Source organism: Phaenicophaeus curvirostris, chromosome 5 (genome assembly GCF_032191515.1).
Source record: "Phaenicophaeus curvirostris isolate KB17595 chromosome 5, BPBGC_Pcur_1.0, whole genome shotgun sequence".
In the NCBI taxonomy this organism is placed as follows: domain Eukaryota; kingdom Metazoa; phylum Chordata; class Aves; order Cuculiformes; family Cuculidae; genus Phaenicophaeus; species Phaenicophaeus curvirostris.
This window is the reverse complement of record NC_091396.1, coordinates 68,409,313-68,423,235: the sequence shown is the minus strand read 5'-3', so window position 1 is coordinate 68,423,235 and position 13,923 is coordinate 68,409,313. Positions and strand designations below refer to the sequence as shown.

The window sequence follows — 13,923 nt, the reverse complement described above, 5'->3', positions numbered from 1 at the left end:
CTTTGAGGTCCCTTCCAACCCAAATCATTCCATGATTCTATGATATTTGTCATTGGAACCTAAAGTCGTCGGGTTTCGTCCTTTCCTGGGTGGAAGAGCAGGCATGGTGCCCGCTCCAGCTTTCCCCATGGGTCTTGGCGGTGACCCCTCTCCAGTGAGATGCCTTGGGGAACCGGTCTGGGATGCGAACAGCTCAGCCCATGGTTGTTTGTGATCTGGTGCCTGGTGCTGTTTCACCACACAGCCCCACAAACAGATTTTATGACCCCAAGGGATGGTGGAAGAGGAGGGCTGATCTCTTTAGCGTGCAGGTGGGTGGTGGATGGAACGAGGGAGTGGAGAAGGAGAGACACTGGGTGGAGGTAGGAGAAAAAAGGAGGTGGTCAAAGCGAAGGGACGTGGGGCTGTGGGGTCCCTGGGGCTCGGCTGCAGCAGGCTGGGTGCTGCTTGCCATGAATTAAATACTAAGCGATTGATGAGCTGTCCGTGGGAGCCCTTTAGGTAAATATTAGCCAAGCTATGGATCTATGCATCCATTTCTTTAAAATCAATTTGCATTTCGTCGGGGATTTCAATGACGCTGCGGCTGCTTCAAACAGCAGTCGGATTGCACAAATCCTGTGCACTGCCGGCACCTTTGGAATCCTTTGTGCAAAGCACCTGGAACGGTCCAGCCCCAGCCCCCCAGCACCTCGTGGCCACCAGTTCTCACAGGGGGATTGCAGGCTGTGGCGGCCGCTGTGTCGGTGACCCTGGCACCAAGAGGTTCCCAGCCCCAGCTCCAGAAGCCGCTGCCTCCAAAGGGAGTTTCCATCCCTCCCATGAAGCGAAGCCCCAGCAAGGGCTGTTTGCGCCGGCCCCGTAACAACTTGAAGCGCAAGAGCGAGGTTAGGTGGGCGTCCCAGCTGCCCAGGGTTCCCTGAGCATGGCAGGAACAGGGATGCTCGGGATGAGCCCCTCACAGGCGATGGGGCACGAGGGGGCTCTGCGCAGGCTCCTGGCCCCTCTCCCCCTCGATGTCCCCATGACGAGCAGCGCATTGACCTTGGCTGGGGCCTCTGGGCAGCCCCGGCAGCACAAACAGCTCTTCGTGGCGGCGGTAAATCATTGATGGATGAGTGATGGATACATGGGGCCACAGCCGAGCTTCTCGCTGCCTCGGGCTCCCCAGGGTGCTTTGTCCGTGGGGCTGGTAGCGGGGGGACGGGTGGCCTGGGTTGGCTTTTCGCTGCTACAATCCTGCCTATTGATGAGCGATGAGGCCAGAACCTTGCCAGGAGGTGCCTGCCTGTGGCTGCCAACCCTCCCTAGGGATACAGAGAGCAGCCCCTGCCTTGCAGGGCAGCCTGAAACCTGCGCTGGCAGCAGGCACAAGCGGGTTGGTTTAAACCATGCTGTGCAAAGGAAAACATCTCCCCAGAGTGCTGGGGCAGCCCGGAGGCTGGAGGTAATGTTGAGCCTGTACTGACCCGCGCAACTGAGCCTTTTGTGCCCTCCTGCATTGGAGTTATGGCTGGTTTAAATGTATTTATTGTGAGTGCTTAATCTAGCAGTTGGCTTAGGGCACGAGGGTGCAACTGGAGTCGTTCTGGTGGAGGAAATGTGTTGGAGCATCTCCAGTTCCCCTGGTGGGAATGGGAGGCTGGTCCATGACCCCTCGTGCTCAGTTTGTTCCTGATACCGCTGCAGTTTGCACAGCGACAGAGTAAATCCAGCCCTGTTCTCCAGCTCCCATCGCTGCTGGCCCTTTATCCCGGCTTTATCTTGGAGCGATGCTTTCCCTTTCCACCTGCTCCCACACCAGGTTGGCAGAGAAACACGCAGCTTTGTAACTCCAGTCCTGGAGGTTCACTGGATTCTTCAAGCTCGTAAGCAAAACCTGCTGGCCCAGGGCTGCGATGGAAAGTGCACGCGTGCTCGTGAGCACCAAGCGGGGACCGGGATCGATGGGCTGCCAGGGGTGGGATGCACCTCCTGCATCCCCTTCCTCTGCAGGACCCACGCACCCCAGGCCGTGATGGGTGCCCTGCAGGCTTCCACCACGTTAATTCATAGAATCATGCAGTCATTAAGGCTGGAAAAGCCCTCTAAGCTCATCCAGTTCAACCATCAGCAGGACTCAGCACTTGGACTTGTTAAATCCCATCCCGCTGGTCACAGCCCATGGATCCCTCTGCAAAGCCTTCCTGCCTTCGAGCGTATTGCACAAATTGCACTTATTGATCAGCAGAAAGATTCGCAAACCAGTTTTCCTCCCGCACTACTGTGCTGGAGTGGATTCTCTGATGTCTCATAGCGCTGGGGCTGCTGGCGTCACCCCCCCGAGGGGGCCCCTGCTGGGGTTTCTCTCCTATTTCAGGGGATGGGAGCAGCCCTGAGATGTCTTCCCCTCCGTCAGAAGTGACTGAAGTCAGCTGGGCGGCTCTGAAGCTCGCCGGCGAGCAGGCACACAGACAGGCTAAAAATATTCTTCTTCTGTGATCTTTCCTCTCTGTCTGCCCCTCCCCACCGGCCGCTGCTTTTCCTGCTTTATAACACACTTCCACGGGCTCTTCAGCAGGCTGAGAGCAAGCCGTGGGACTAAATCCCAGGCCCAGAGCCCCCCAAAAGCCCCAGATGGGCTCCAAAAAGGGAACGGATGGAGGATTGGGGATGGAAAAGTGTCCGGAGCCGCAGAGATGCCACGTGCAGCCTGTGTTTCACCGTGCAAAGCCAAACCAACTCACCCCAGGTTTATCAATAACCTGGGGTTGGAACTGGATGATCTTTAAGGTCCCTTCCAACTTGAAGTGTTCTATGATTGTATGAACTCGGTAATAAAACCCAGCTTGGGGTGCTGGGCTGGGCGAGGAGGTGGGAATCCGGCGGAAGGAGGTGATCCTGCCTTCCCATCCGGCCATCCCGAGGAATCTCACGGCCTCTAATCACATCCGGCTGCTGCAACGCGACGTTAAAAGAGGATCCTGGGTTCTAGACAGCTGCAAATAGCCAGCAGTGCAGGGGCGATGCCTGGGATGCACCCTTAGATTTGCTCAATCATTCCAGTCCTTGAGTATTCAGACTGGATTTTCTCTCCAGCTCCGTTTGGCTTAGATCTCATTAAACTCCTTCTTATTTTTGATCCTTGCTGACTTCCCAGGCGAAGAGAGAGGAAAGAGAGGGAGATTTGGGGTTCCAGTTAAATACATTAACACATTCCCCAGCCAGATCCTAGCAGTGGGAGGTGTCCCTGCCCGTGGCAGGGGGGTTTGGATCTGGATGGGCTTTAGGGTCCCTTCCAACTCTCCCAGGTCCCCAGCATGCCGGATGGCCAGCGAGCCGGGGGTGGATCTGCATTGCTGACATTCCTGCTCCAGCGCTGATGGCTGCGTGCCACCAACAGCCATCCCAGACTGGCCATCCCGCTCCTGGACACCACCCAGGTCCTGGGCTGGGGTGTCCCTTGGCCACTGCCCGGGAAGCTCCCCCTTTCCCTGGGGCTGGCTGAGGATGCTGAGCACCATCCAGGGCTGGCTCCTGCGTGCAGTCTACTGGCCTTCCCAGCTCACTAGTGGTTCCGCCAGGATGGACTGGGCTGGATGGAGTTTGGGATGTTGCGGGGTCGCTGGCTACTGGCTTTCCCAGCTCCCTGGCTGTTCAGCTGGGATGGACTGGGATGGATTGAGCTGGGGCTGTTGTGGGGTCGCTGCCTCAGGCAGGTCGGGTTCACCGAGGCAAGTAGCAAAGTGGGCAAAAAGGAGGGGTCCCAGGCATTTAATCACAAATGCAATTAAAGCAGATGCTTCATTACATGAAGTGGGTATTTCTGGCCCAAAATCTGACATTGTTCTCCTAAAGGGCCCAGAAAATGCTGGGGAGCAAGGGCTTCTGCATCCCTCCATCCCAGTTGCTCCAGCACAGGGTGGGGATGCGTCTGCCCCAGCCTGGATGGGGAGGGCCAAAGAGCTTCCTTAGAAATCCCTCGTGTAATGCAGGAAACGAGCGAGGTTCAGCTCCTCGCTGGAATTTATAACAACGCGCCGGCTGTTGTGGCTCTGTGCTGGGGTTTCTTTATTTATTTTCTTCCCCTTATGGGCTGAGAAACCATCCCGAGCCCAGTCCATTCACAGTCGCTGGGATTTGTTTTCCTATCTGGTCCAGGGAGGAGCTCCTAAATCTCAGCTGCAGCCAGAGCCAGGGAGCTGATGCTGTGCCAAGCACTGTTGAGCAGCAGTGACACCCCTGTCCCCAAATGCACCCGAGCAGGGGCTCGCTGGCTGCCCTTACAAAAGCTGGGAGGATTCTGAGGTTCCTGTGCTGCTGGATTTTCTTGGCAGGACATCCTAAAAATTACCCAGATGGATGCTGAGCACCTCCAGCAGCGTTCCTTGGGTCAGCACAGTCCCAGGGGGGCTGAAAAAAACATCCTGGAAAAGATGTTGGTCCTTGGGAAAAGGAGCTGCGTGCTGAGCCCAGGAAGGATTTAGTTGTTACTCTCTTGTTGCATTTATAATTTTTATCCCATCAGCAAAAAACACAGGGAAACTATGTACGAGATAAGGGAGCTCATGCAATCGTGGAACCATCCCTGCCAGTAACAATGCTGGTATTGAAATGCTGGGGTGGAAGCCACTCGCTTGGTGATAACGCAGGATCGCAGCAAACAGCTGCTCTTTCCCCTCCTTTTAATATAAATATATCCAGATATGGAACCATTGGAATGGGTCCAGAGGAGGCCACGGAGATGATCCAATGGCTGGAGCACCTCTGCTGCGAGGACAGGCTGAGAGAGTCAAAGAGAAGGCTCCGGGGAGACCTTAGAGCAGTTTCCAGCGCTGAAAGGGGCTCCAGGAAAGCTGGGGAGGGACTTTTACAAGGGCCTGGAGTGATGGGACGAAGGTGAATGGCTTTGAATTGTAAGGGGGAAGATTTATATGAGACACGAGGAAGAAATTCTTCATGATGAGTATAGGGAGGCTCTGGCCCAGGTTGCCCAGAGCAGTGGTGGCTGCCCCACCCCTGAGGTGTTCAGGGCCAGGTTGGATGGGGCTTGGAGCCCCTGATCCAGTGGGAGGTGTCCCTGCCCATGGCAGGGGGTGGAATTGGATGGGTTTGAGGTCCCTTCCAACCCAAACCATTCTCTGATTTGATATTTTATGTGAATGGTATTCTCAGTCATAACCACACCTTTTTTTTTTCGTTTTGAGATATGCCTCACAATGCAATTAGCTCAGTGGATGACTGTCCAAAGTAAAAAAAAAAAAAAAGAGTTCCATTTATTGTATTTTCCATCTGCATTTCCGCTTCTTGGGGCCTTGAGCAAGATTAATTCCAGAATTGTTAAAGCGAAATGTCACTGGAGACTTTGGGCTTCTCCTTTCAGAAAGAGGAGAGACAGACCGGACACTGGCTCGTGTCCATCTTTCCAAGCTCTCCCCACATTGGAGCCTTGGGTGGCTCACGACCAGTATGGCTTTTCCCTCCAGCTGCGAGACCATCTCACGTTGATATCATAGAATCGTTTGGTTGGAAATGACCTTTGAGATCATTGAGTCCAACCGTCTACTACTAAACCAGATCCCTGAGCAACTCATCTACCTGGCTTTTAAACCCCTCCAGGGATGGGGACTCCACCACCTCCCTGGGCAGCCTCTGCCAGGGCCTGAGAACCCTTTCCATGAAGAAATTTTTCCTGCTGTCCAATCTGAACCTGCCCTGGAGCAACTTGAGGCCATTCCCTCTCATCCTATCGCCTGCCACTCTGGAGAAGAGCCCAGCACCCACCTCACTCCATCCTCCTTCCAGGCAGTTGTAGAGAGGGATGAGGTCTCCCCTCAGCCTCCTCTTCTCCGTGCCCAGCATTTCTCCCAGGCTATATAACAGCATCAGCATACGTGCTGTCCCTGTACATGTTTATAGATTGCCTCGCTGGTATTCGTGAGCTCTTCCCGCTGCTTTATTTAGCCTCTGCGGCAAAGCAGGAGCTGTGTGACTGTATTTCTGTATCACATGAGGCCGGCGGGGTGCAAGCGATGGGGCAGGAATCACAGAATTGTTTAGTTGGAAAAGACCTTTGAGATCATCCAGTCCAACCGTACCTGTCCACTACTAAACCAGATCCCTCAGCACCTCATCTACCTGGCTTTTAAGCCCCTCCAGGGGTTAAGACTCCACCACCTCCCTGGGCAGCTTCTGCCAGGGCCTGAGAACCCTTTTGGTGAGGAAGTTTTTCCCGATGTCCGATCTGAACCTGCAGCTTTGATGCACTCAGCAGCGCTGATGCTCTCGGCCACACACAAAGCGATTCAGCTGTGTCCTGCTTGCACCGTCCCTGACCCCTAAAAGGTTTGATGAGCTGGACTGAATGACCCGAAGAGCAGCTCTACCACATGCCTGGCCCCTGCCTGGCTATCCCCTTGCGTTATCTCCATGAGGAGTGTTTCCACGCTGAATTTTGGGGCAAAAAAGGACCTTTCTGGGGTGCTTCCCCTGCCCTCAGCTGTGGTGGCATTTGATAGGTGGCTTTGCAGGGACACGGCGTAACACGAGGACTGAACTGCTGGGTGGGATCGCTCTCTAAATCCACATGGCACGGATAAAAGCATGGGAGCGAGCCCAAAGCCGAAGGTTTTCCAGCTCTGCCAAAAGCCAGGCTGGTTTTTTTCCATGAGGAGCGCAGGGCGTTGGATTCCCAGCGCTGGTTCCACGCACTCGCATAATGGAATTACCCAGCACGAGCTGTTGAGCTGCAAACAGATCTCAGAAAGGAGCGTCAGGGTGTTTGTAGCAGAGCTGCTCTTTATTTAGGTCTGGGAAGGAACGGCTGTTCACTCCCAGAGAATGCGGGGGCAGAGCCAGCCTCACAGGTCGGCCCCCAAAAACGCCTATAGACGCTAAAAAGCGAGGAATAAATAACTGGTGCGCAAACAATCTCACCAGATGGCACTTGTGAAGAAGGAGAGGCTCAGAGATGCTTTGCTGCGGATTTATGGTGGTGATGCTGCTGTTCCCATCCCGGGTCATGCATGGAGAGACCCGCGTGTGCGTTCGCTCCGTTACATGCACTGAGAGGCGGGTGGTTCTCACACAAATAAGTCCAACTCATAAGATCCACCTGCCAGGACATCAGGGGAGGCTTTAGAGGAAGCGCTTTGGCCCTCATTCTGCTCCTGCCTCGACCCAGCTCCTAAGTGCTGGCTAAATACATACGAATTGGGGATACTGGGTGCAAGGGGAGTTGGGCTCCCCTCTCCAGGGATGCAGGTCTCGCTAGGAGGATGCTCAGCCCCCCAGGAATGCTCAGCTCCCTTCCAGGACAAGTTTGTGATTCCAGAGGATGCTCAGCTCCCTTCCAGGACAGATTTGTGATCCCAGAGGATGCTCAGGTGCCTTCCAGGGCAGTTTTGTGTCCCAGAGGATGCTCAGCTCCCTTCCAGGACAGGTTCGTGATCCCAGAGGATGCTCAGCTCCCTTCCAGGGCAGTTTTGTGTCCCAGAGGCCACTCAGCTCCCTTCCAGGGCAGTTTTGTGTCCCAGAGGATGCTCAGCTCCCTTCCAGGGCAGCTTTGTGTCCCAAAGGATGCTCAGCTCCCTTCCAGGACAGATTTGTGATCCCAGAGGATGCTCAGCTCCCTTCCAGGTCAGTTTTGTGTCCCAGAGGATGCTCAGCTCCCTTCCAGGTCAGTTTTGTGTCCCAGAGGATGCTCAGCTCCCTTCCAGGACAAGTTTGTGATCCCAGAGGATGCTCAGCTCCCTTCCAGGGCAGTTTCATGTCCCAGAGGCCACTCAGCTCCCTTCCAGGACAGGTTCGTGATCCCAGAGGATGCTCAGCTCCCTTCCAGGACAGGTTCGCGGTCTCAGAGGACGCTCAGCTCCCTTCCAGCGCAGTTCCGTGCCCCAGAGGCCGCTCGGGTCCCCTGCGGGGCGGCGGTGCGGGGCTGGGGCGGGTGCCCGGGTCCCCCGGCTGGTTCCCCGTCCCGGTCCCCGCGGAGGCGGCGCCGCTCGGGGCGGTGCGGGCTGGGGAAGGGGCGGGGGCGGCGGGCTGGGCTGGGCTGGGCTGGGCTGGGAACCGCTCCGTTAGGCTCGGAACGGCTCCGAAGGGCTCGGAGGGGCTCGGCAGAAGGGCTCGGAGGGGCTCGGCAGGCGGCGCGGTCCCCGGAGCCGCAGGTAGGTGCCCGCCCGGCATCCGCAGAGCATCCTCCCCGGCTCTGCCCCGCGCACCCCCGGCTCGGCACGGCTCGTCCCCGCGTCTCCTCGGCCCAGTTCACCCCGGTTCATCTCAGCCCGGTTCATCCCAGCCCGGTTTATCCCGTCCCTCTCCATCCCCGTTCATCCCAGCCCGTTTTATCTCATCCCGGTGGATCCCGGTTCCTCCCAGCCCTGTTGATCCCGCTTCGTCCCAGCCCGATTCCTCACGGCTCGCCTCGGCCCCGTTCCTCTGGGCTCATCCCAGCCCTGTTGATCCCGGCTCAGCCCTGCCCCGTTCATCCCGGTTCATCCCATCTCTTCCCATCCCGGTCGGTCCCAGCTCGGTTCATCCCAGCCCCGTTGCCCCCGGCTCATCACGCCCCGGTAGGTCCCGGTGGGTCGCTGTGGATCCCGGTGGGTCCCGGTGGGTCCCGGAGCCCCCTCCGGGGCCGCTGGTGGCTCCGGAGCCGCGGTTGGGGCTGCAGGAATGCGAGTCATTTCCTCCCAGCGCCGACACCCCCGGACACCCTCGCCCCGGGCCCCTCGGATCTCAGACCTCTCAGCCCTGGGGCACACTCGCCCGTGAGTCCCCCTGCCCCTAGATCCCCTCATCCCAGGTCACAGTCGTCCACGAGTCCCATTACCCATGGGACCACTCACTCCTGAGTCACACTCACCCGTGAGTCCCCCTGCCCCTAGATCCCCTTGCCCCTGAGTCACACTTATCCATGGGTCCCCTTGCCCCAGGACCTCTCGCCCCTGGGTCACGCTCACCCACGAGTCCCCTCACCCATGGGTCCCCTTGCCCCTGGGTCACGCTCACCCACGAGTCCCTTCGCCCATGGGTCCCCTCACCCCTGGGTCACACTCATCCACGAGTCCCTTCGCCCATGAGTCCCCTTGCCCCTGGGTCACACTCACCCATGAGTCTCTTTGCCCATAGATCCCCTCGCCCCTGGGTCACACTCACCCACGAGTCCCCTCACCCATGGGTCCCCTCACCCCTGGGTCACACTCACCCACGAGTCCCCTCACCCATAGATCCCCTCACCCCTGGGTCACACTCACCCACGAGTCCCCTCACCCACGGGTCCCCTCGCCCCTGGGTCACACTCACCCACGAGTCTCTTTGCCCATGGGTCCCGTCACCCCTGGGTCACACTCACCCACGAGTCCCCTCACCCATGGATCCCCTCACCCCAGGTCACGCTCGTCCACGTGTCCCCCTGCCCATAGATCCCCTTCTCCAAGTCACACTCATCCCTGAGTCCCATCACCCACGGGACCTCTCGCCCCTGGGTCACACTTGACCACGGGGCCCCCTGCCCATAGATCCCCTCACCCCAGGTCACACTCATCCATGGGTCCCCTCACCCACGGGACCCCTTGCCCTGGGTCACACTTGTCCACAAGCCCCCTCACCTGTGGGATCTCTCACCCCCAGGTCACACTGGCCCCTGAGTCCCCTCACCCGTGGGACCCCTTCACACCAGGTCACACTTGCCCATGTGTTCCCCTGCCCCTAGATCCCCTCGACCCGGGTCACACTCATCCGTGGGTCCCCTCGCCCATGGAACCTCTCACCCTGAGTCACACTTGGCCACAAGTCCCCCTGCCCATAGATCCCCTTGCCCCAGGTCACACTCGCCCACGGGCCCCTTTCCCATGGATCTCCTTGTCCCTGGGTCACACTTGCCCATCGTCTCCTCACCCCTACTTGCCCATCGTCTCCTCACCCCTGAGCAACACTCACCAGTGGATCCTCTTGCCTGTGGGACTAGTAGCCCCTGGGTCAGCGTTGCCCATGTTTCCCCTCACCCCTGGGACCCCTTGCTCGTAGGTCGCAGTCGCCCATGAGCCCCTTAACCCATGGAACCCCTCACCCCTGGGTCCCACTCATCCATGAATCCCCTTGTCCCTGGGTCACGCTCACCCATGGGGTCCCTGGCCCGTAGGACCCTTCACCCACAGATCCTTTCATCCATCCATCCTCCTGTGTCTGGGTCATGGGGAACCCCATGGGTCCCACTCACCCAGGGGTCTTCTCCGTGTCTCCCAGTGGAGATGGGAATCCATGCCAGGTTCTGGAATTGGTGGGGATGAACCCACCCACCTCTTAAACCGGGTTTAATTGATACCGCGCCCTTGTGGCACCGAGAAAATCGGGTTTGCCAGGACTGAGCTGAGGTTTCCCAAGGCCGTACGTGGTGTTCCCGTGTCCCTTGACTCGCGTGTGGGAGTGAGGCAGTGCCCATCCCCACCGTCCCATCCTCCTGCCACCTTCCCAGTCTTGAATCAGCCTTTTTTCCTGCTCTTCTCATGATCGTGAGGATGTTTTTCCCCTCTGAGCCAAACTCTGCTTTTCCAGAGATGCTTTGGTGGCGCTGGTGGAGCTGGACTGGGCGTGCGGAGCTTTGCTGCTCTGGTTTGTGCCTGTGTTTTTCCACACAGCTCCAGTTCTTGGACAGAGCGGGGATTAATTCAACCTCTCTTGCTTGAAAGCGTTGTTGTTTGGTTTAAAACTCCCAGTCCCGAAGGCGCGTTGGGGTTCAGGTTTTGGTGCTGCCTTTTTACTATCGTTTTATGAAGGCGTTTCTGGTTTTTGAAACTGGGTTTATCCAGGCTTTTTCAGCGCCGGGTCTGTAAGCAATTATTCCATTACATGAAAGCCGGGACGCTGAAAAAATATTTAATTCAGACCAGATGTAAAAATAAATGTGAATTTCAAATGAAGATGATGTCAGCTCCCGCCTGCTAAAAAAAACCAGGAGCCTTTGGACTCCAGATGGAGCTCCCAAACGATGGTGGCGGGGGAAATATCGGCCCGCTTGTTAATTGAGGTTTATGCCTTTTTTCCCCCCACTCCTTGTCTGAACAGCAAGCTTAGGATATTTTTAAACAAACAAACCGAGCTTTTCCCGGTTGCTGCCGGGGCAGGGAAGGTTCTGGAGACTCTGGTGGGGCTGAGGAGCTCACCCAGCTGGAGAGACGGAGAGCAGCGCTGCTGGGGGATGGCAAAGCCCTCTGTGCCGGATTCAGGATTAAGAAAGTAACTTGGATTGGCTTCGTTTTCATAGAATCGCAGAATCGTTTGGTTGGAATAGACCTTTGAGATCACGGGGTCCAACTGTCCCAGTCCACTACTAAACGAGATCCCTCAGTGCCTCATCTACTCAGCTTTTAAACCCCTCCAGGGATGGGCACTCCCCCACCTCCCTGGGCAGCCTCTGCCGGGGCCTGGGAACCCTTTCCATGAAGAAATTCTTCCTGATGTCCAATCTGAACCTGCCCTGGTGCAGCTTGAGGCCATTTACTGGAGCTGGAGGTGAAGGCTCTGTGGGGTTCTGGTATTTCCCAGTTTGGGCGCTGGTGCCGTGTAGGGGAGCGTGGCCAGGAGCAGGGTGCCGGGTGCCTTTGATAGGAATGGTTGGACTCGATGATCCAGTGGGTCTCTTCCAACATGGTTATTCTATGATTCTATGATTCTATGAAGCGCTTTCCCTTTAGTAAGGAAGGGTTTGCCCAGGTTGGAGCACCTGGAGAGGGTTTATTAACTAGGGATGTCCATGGTTTAGAATAAGAATGTGGGGATGTGGGATGGTGATGTTGACTCTTGCGGCTGCTTTGTGGTCCAGGGAGCAGATCCTACAGTCAAGGCTCAGGGCCAGATCCCAAGGGATTTATGGATGCTGAGCCTGCCTGTGGAGCAGGGAGCAAAGGCGATGCATTGTGTCCGTGGGTGTCCTTCGGAGCGCTGCTTGCGGTCCAAGAGCTGCGTTTGAGCGCTGGGAGGTTTGGACTTTGCTGGTGATGCCAGGCGTAGGTCATAAAGTGCTTGGAAAGACAAGGGGATGGAATCCAGAGCTGGGTGGATCCTTGTGTCCTGAGCATGGTCCCCCCTAACCCAGTCTTGACACAACTGTCTGCTCTTAGCAGATATTGCTCCAATCCCAGAGGCTCAGGGCAAAGTTTTCCTGCAGGAAATAGGATGGAAGGGGCTGGTTCAAGAGCAGAAGAAGGAAGAGGAAGAGCAGGCACCGTCCCTCCCTCTCTGGAGCCTCTGCCAGGCGAGATCCATCCCTGTGTGCATCCTCAGCGGAGCCCAGGCAGCTTAATTGAATTTTCCGTGTGCTGAAGTGAGGGAATGAGGAGGCCTGGAATGGCTGCGCCGTGGGGCGCAGGCGGGTGGAAAATCAACGCTTCCAGGCTGGATTCAGCTCCGTGTGTGGAAGGAGGATGGGCAGGGGAAGCGGTTTCCCGAGCTACTGTGGCTCTGCTCATGTTTCCCCATGCCCTGACGTGATGTCCTACGGGCACTGGCTGCGATTGCAGTTGCGGCGTGAATAGGAGGTGAGGGAGGAGCCGCTGGTTTGGGGACAATGTCCTTGGCCATCCCTGGCTGTCCCCAAAAAGCGTTCGCTGCTGTTGTCCCATTGCAGCGGTCGAAGGTGAGGAGGAGGAGGAAGGTTGCAGAGGTGAACTCCTGGAGGGACCTTCCTTACAGAGGCTTTTTTGGACACCTCCAGCGCTCAGAGGCATCTGCTGAGGCTGGTAGGGCTGGTGGGGCTGGCCCCTGGCTGCCCAGACTGAGTTTCCAGCATCCAAATAGCTTTTGTGGTGGATGAAGTAATGTAATATTTATAACCGAGTCCTTTTTCCCAGTGAAGGTCTCTTTCATCTGCCTCTCTTCATTAGGAGGAAACTGTTGAGTTCATGAAGAATTGGAGACGATTTTAATTATGGGGCAACCACAAGGAGGAATTAATCTAGGTTTTGGGTTAGGAGAAGCTGCATTAAGTGACGGTCTTAAAACTTGTAATAACAGCTCATGCATACCTGTGCCCTGTGATGTGGGGTAAAACTGACTCTAAACTCTTAAAAACAAGAAATTCCTGCCCTGTGAATTCATCTTCCCATCAAACTCGGTGCTTTGGGCTGCTTCTCACTGTAGGACAGCCTGTACCTGTGCTGAATCCTTTCCCTCACCCTGTTGGGGTTCAAGAGAGCTGGAACAAAGCCTGATGCTGGGTTTGATCCCTATGGGTCCTGTGCTAGATACTTTTCTTTACCCTGATGGGGCTCAAGAGGGCTGGAACAAAGCCTCGTGGTGGGTTTGATCTGTGAGGGTCCTGTGCTGGATCCCTTCTCTGCCCTGTTGGGGCTCAAGAGGGCTGGAACAAAGCCTCGTGGTGGGTTTGATCTGTGTGGGTCCTGTGCTTGGATCCCTTCCCTCTCCCCCATTGGGGCTTGGGAGGGCTGGAGCAAAGCCTGGTAGCGGGATTGATCCGCGTGGGTCCTGTGCTGGATCATTTCTCACCCCTCTTGGGGCTCAAGAGGGCTGGAACAAAGCCTGGTAATGGGTTCGATATCCTTTAGGGCAGGATTTGTTTAAAAAATGGATGTTTGGGCAAAGGGAGGGGATTAATTTGGGTGATGGGAAAATAGGCTGGATCAGTTTGGGATGTGGGGGTTGTGGCTGCTGTTGTGACGGTCTGGTGGCTGCCATGGGATCCCACCCTGACCCAAAACCATGAGGATGGAGGCTCAGCCGCTTCCTTTAAATACACAGGGGGAGAAAGAAATGCCGCAGATGCGAAGCAGCCTCGCTTCACAGATGCTGTGCGCTTGCTCCTTTGGAAGTAAAAACCCACCTCAGCCAGCAAATTCAAGCAACGTTGAATCCCCAACCCCGGAATTGTGTCCAAATCAATATTTCCTATGAGAGCCTGGCACGCTGCTCCGGCACCTCCGTCTGAAC

The 13,923-nt window shown here is 56.5% G+C and overlaps 1 protein-coding gene across 3 annotated transcripts in view; it reads left to right on the top strand.

Moving 5' to 3' along the window:
* Window positions 1-13,923, top strand: part of FRMD6 (FERM domain containing 6) — a 48,976-nt gene that overhangs the window by 16,015 nt on the left and 19,038 nt on the right. Inside the window, exon 1 of one of the 3 annotated variants that reach the window (XM_069856838.1) lies at window positions 8,056-8,144. The exons of the other annotated variants lie outside the window; for them this stretch is intronic. The gene's annotated coding sequence lies outside the window, so the exon portion shown is untranslated. Of the gene's footprint in view, window positions 1-8,055; window positions 8,145-13,923 lie in introns of those variants that run through there. 3 annotated transcript variants of the gene reach the window in all.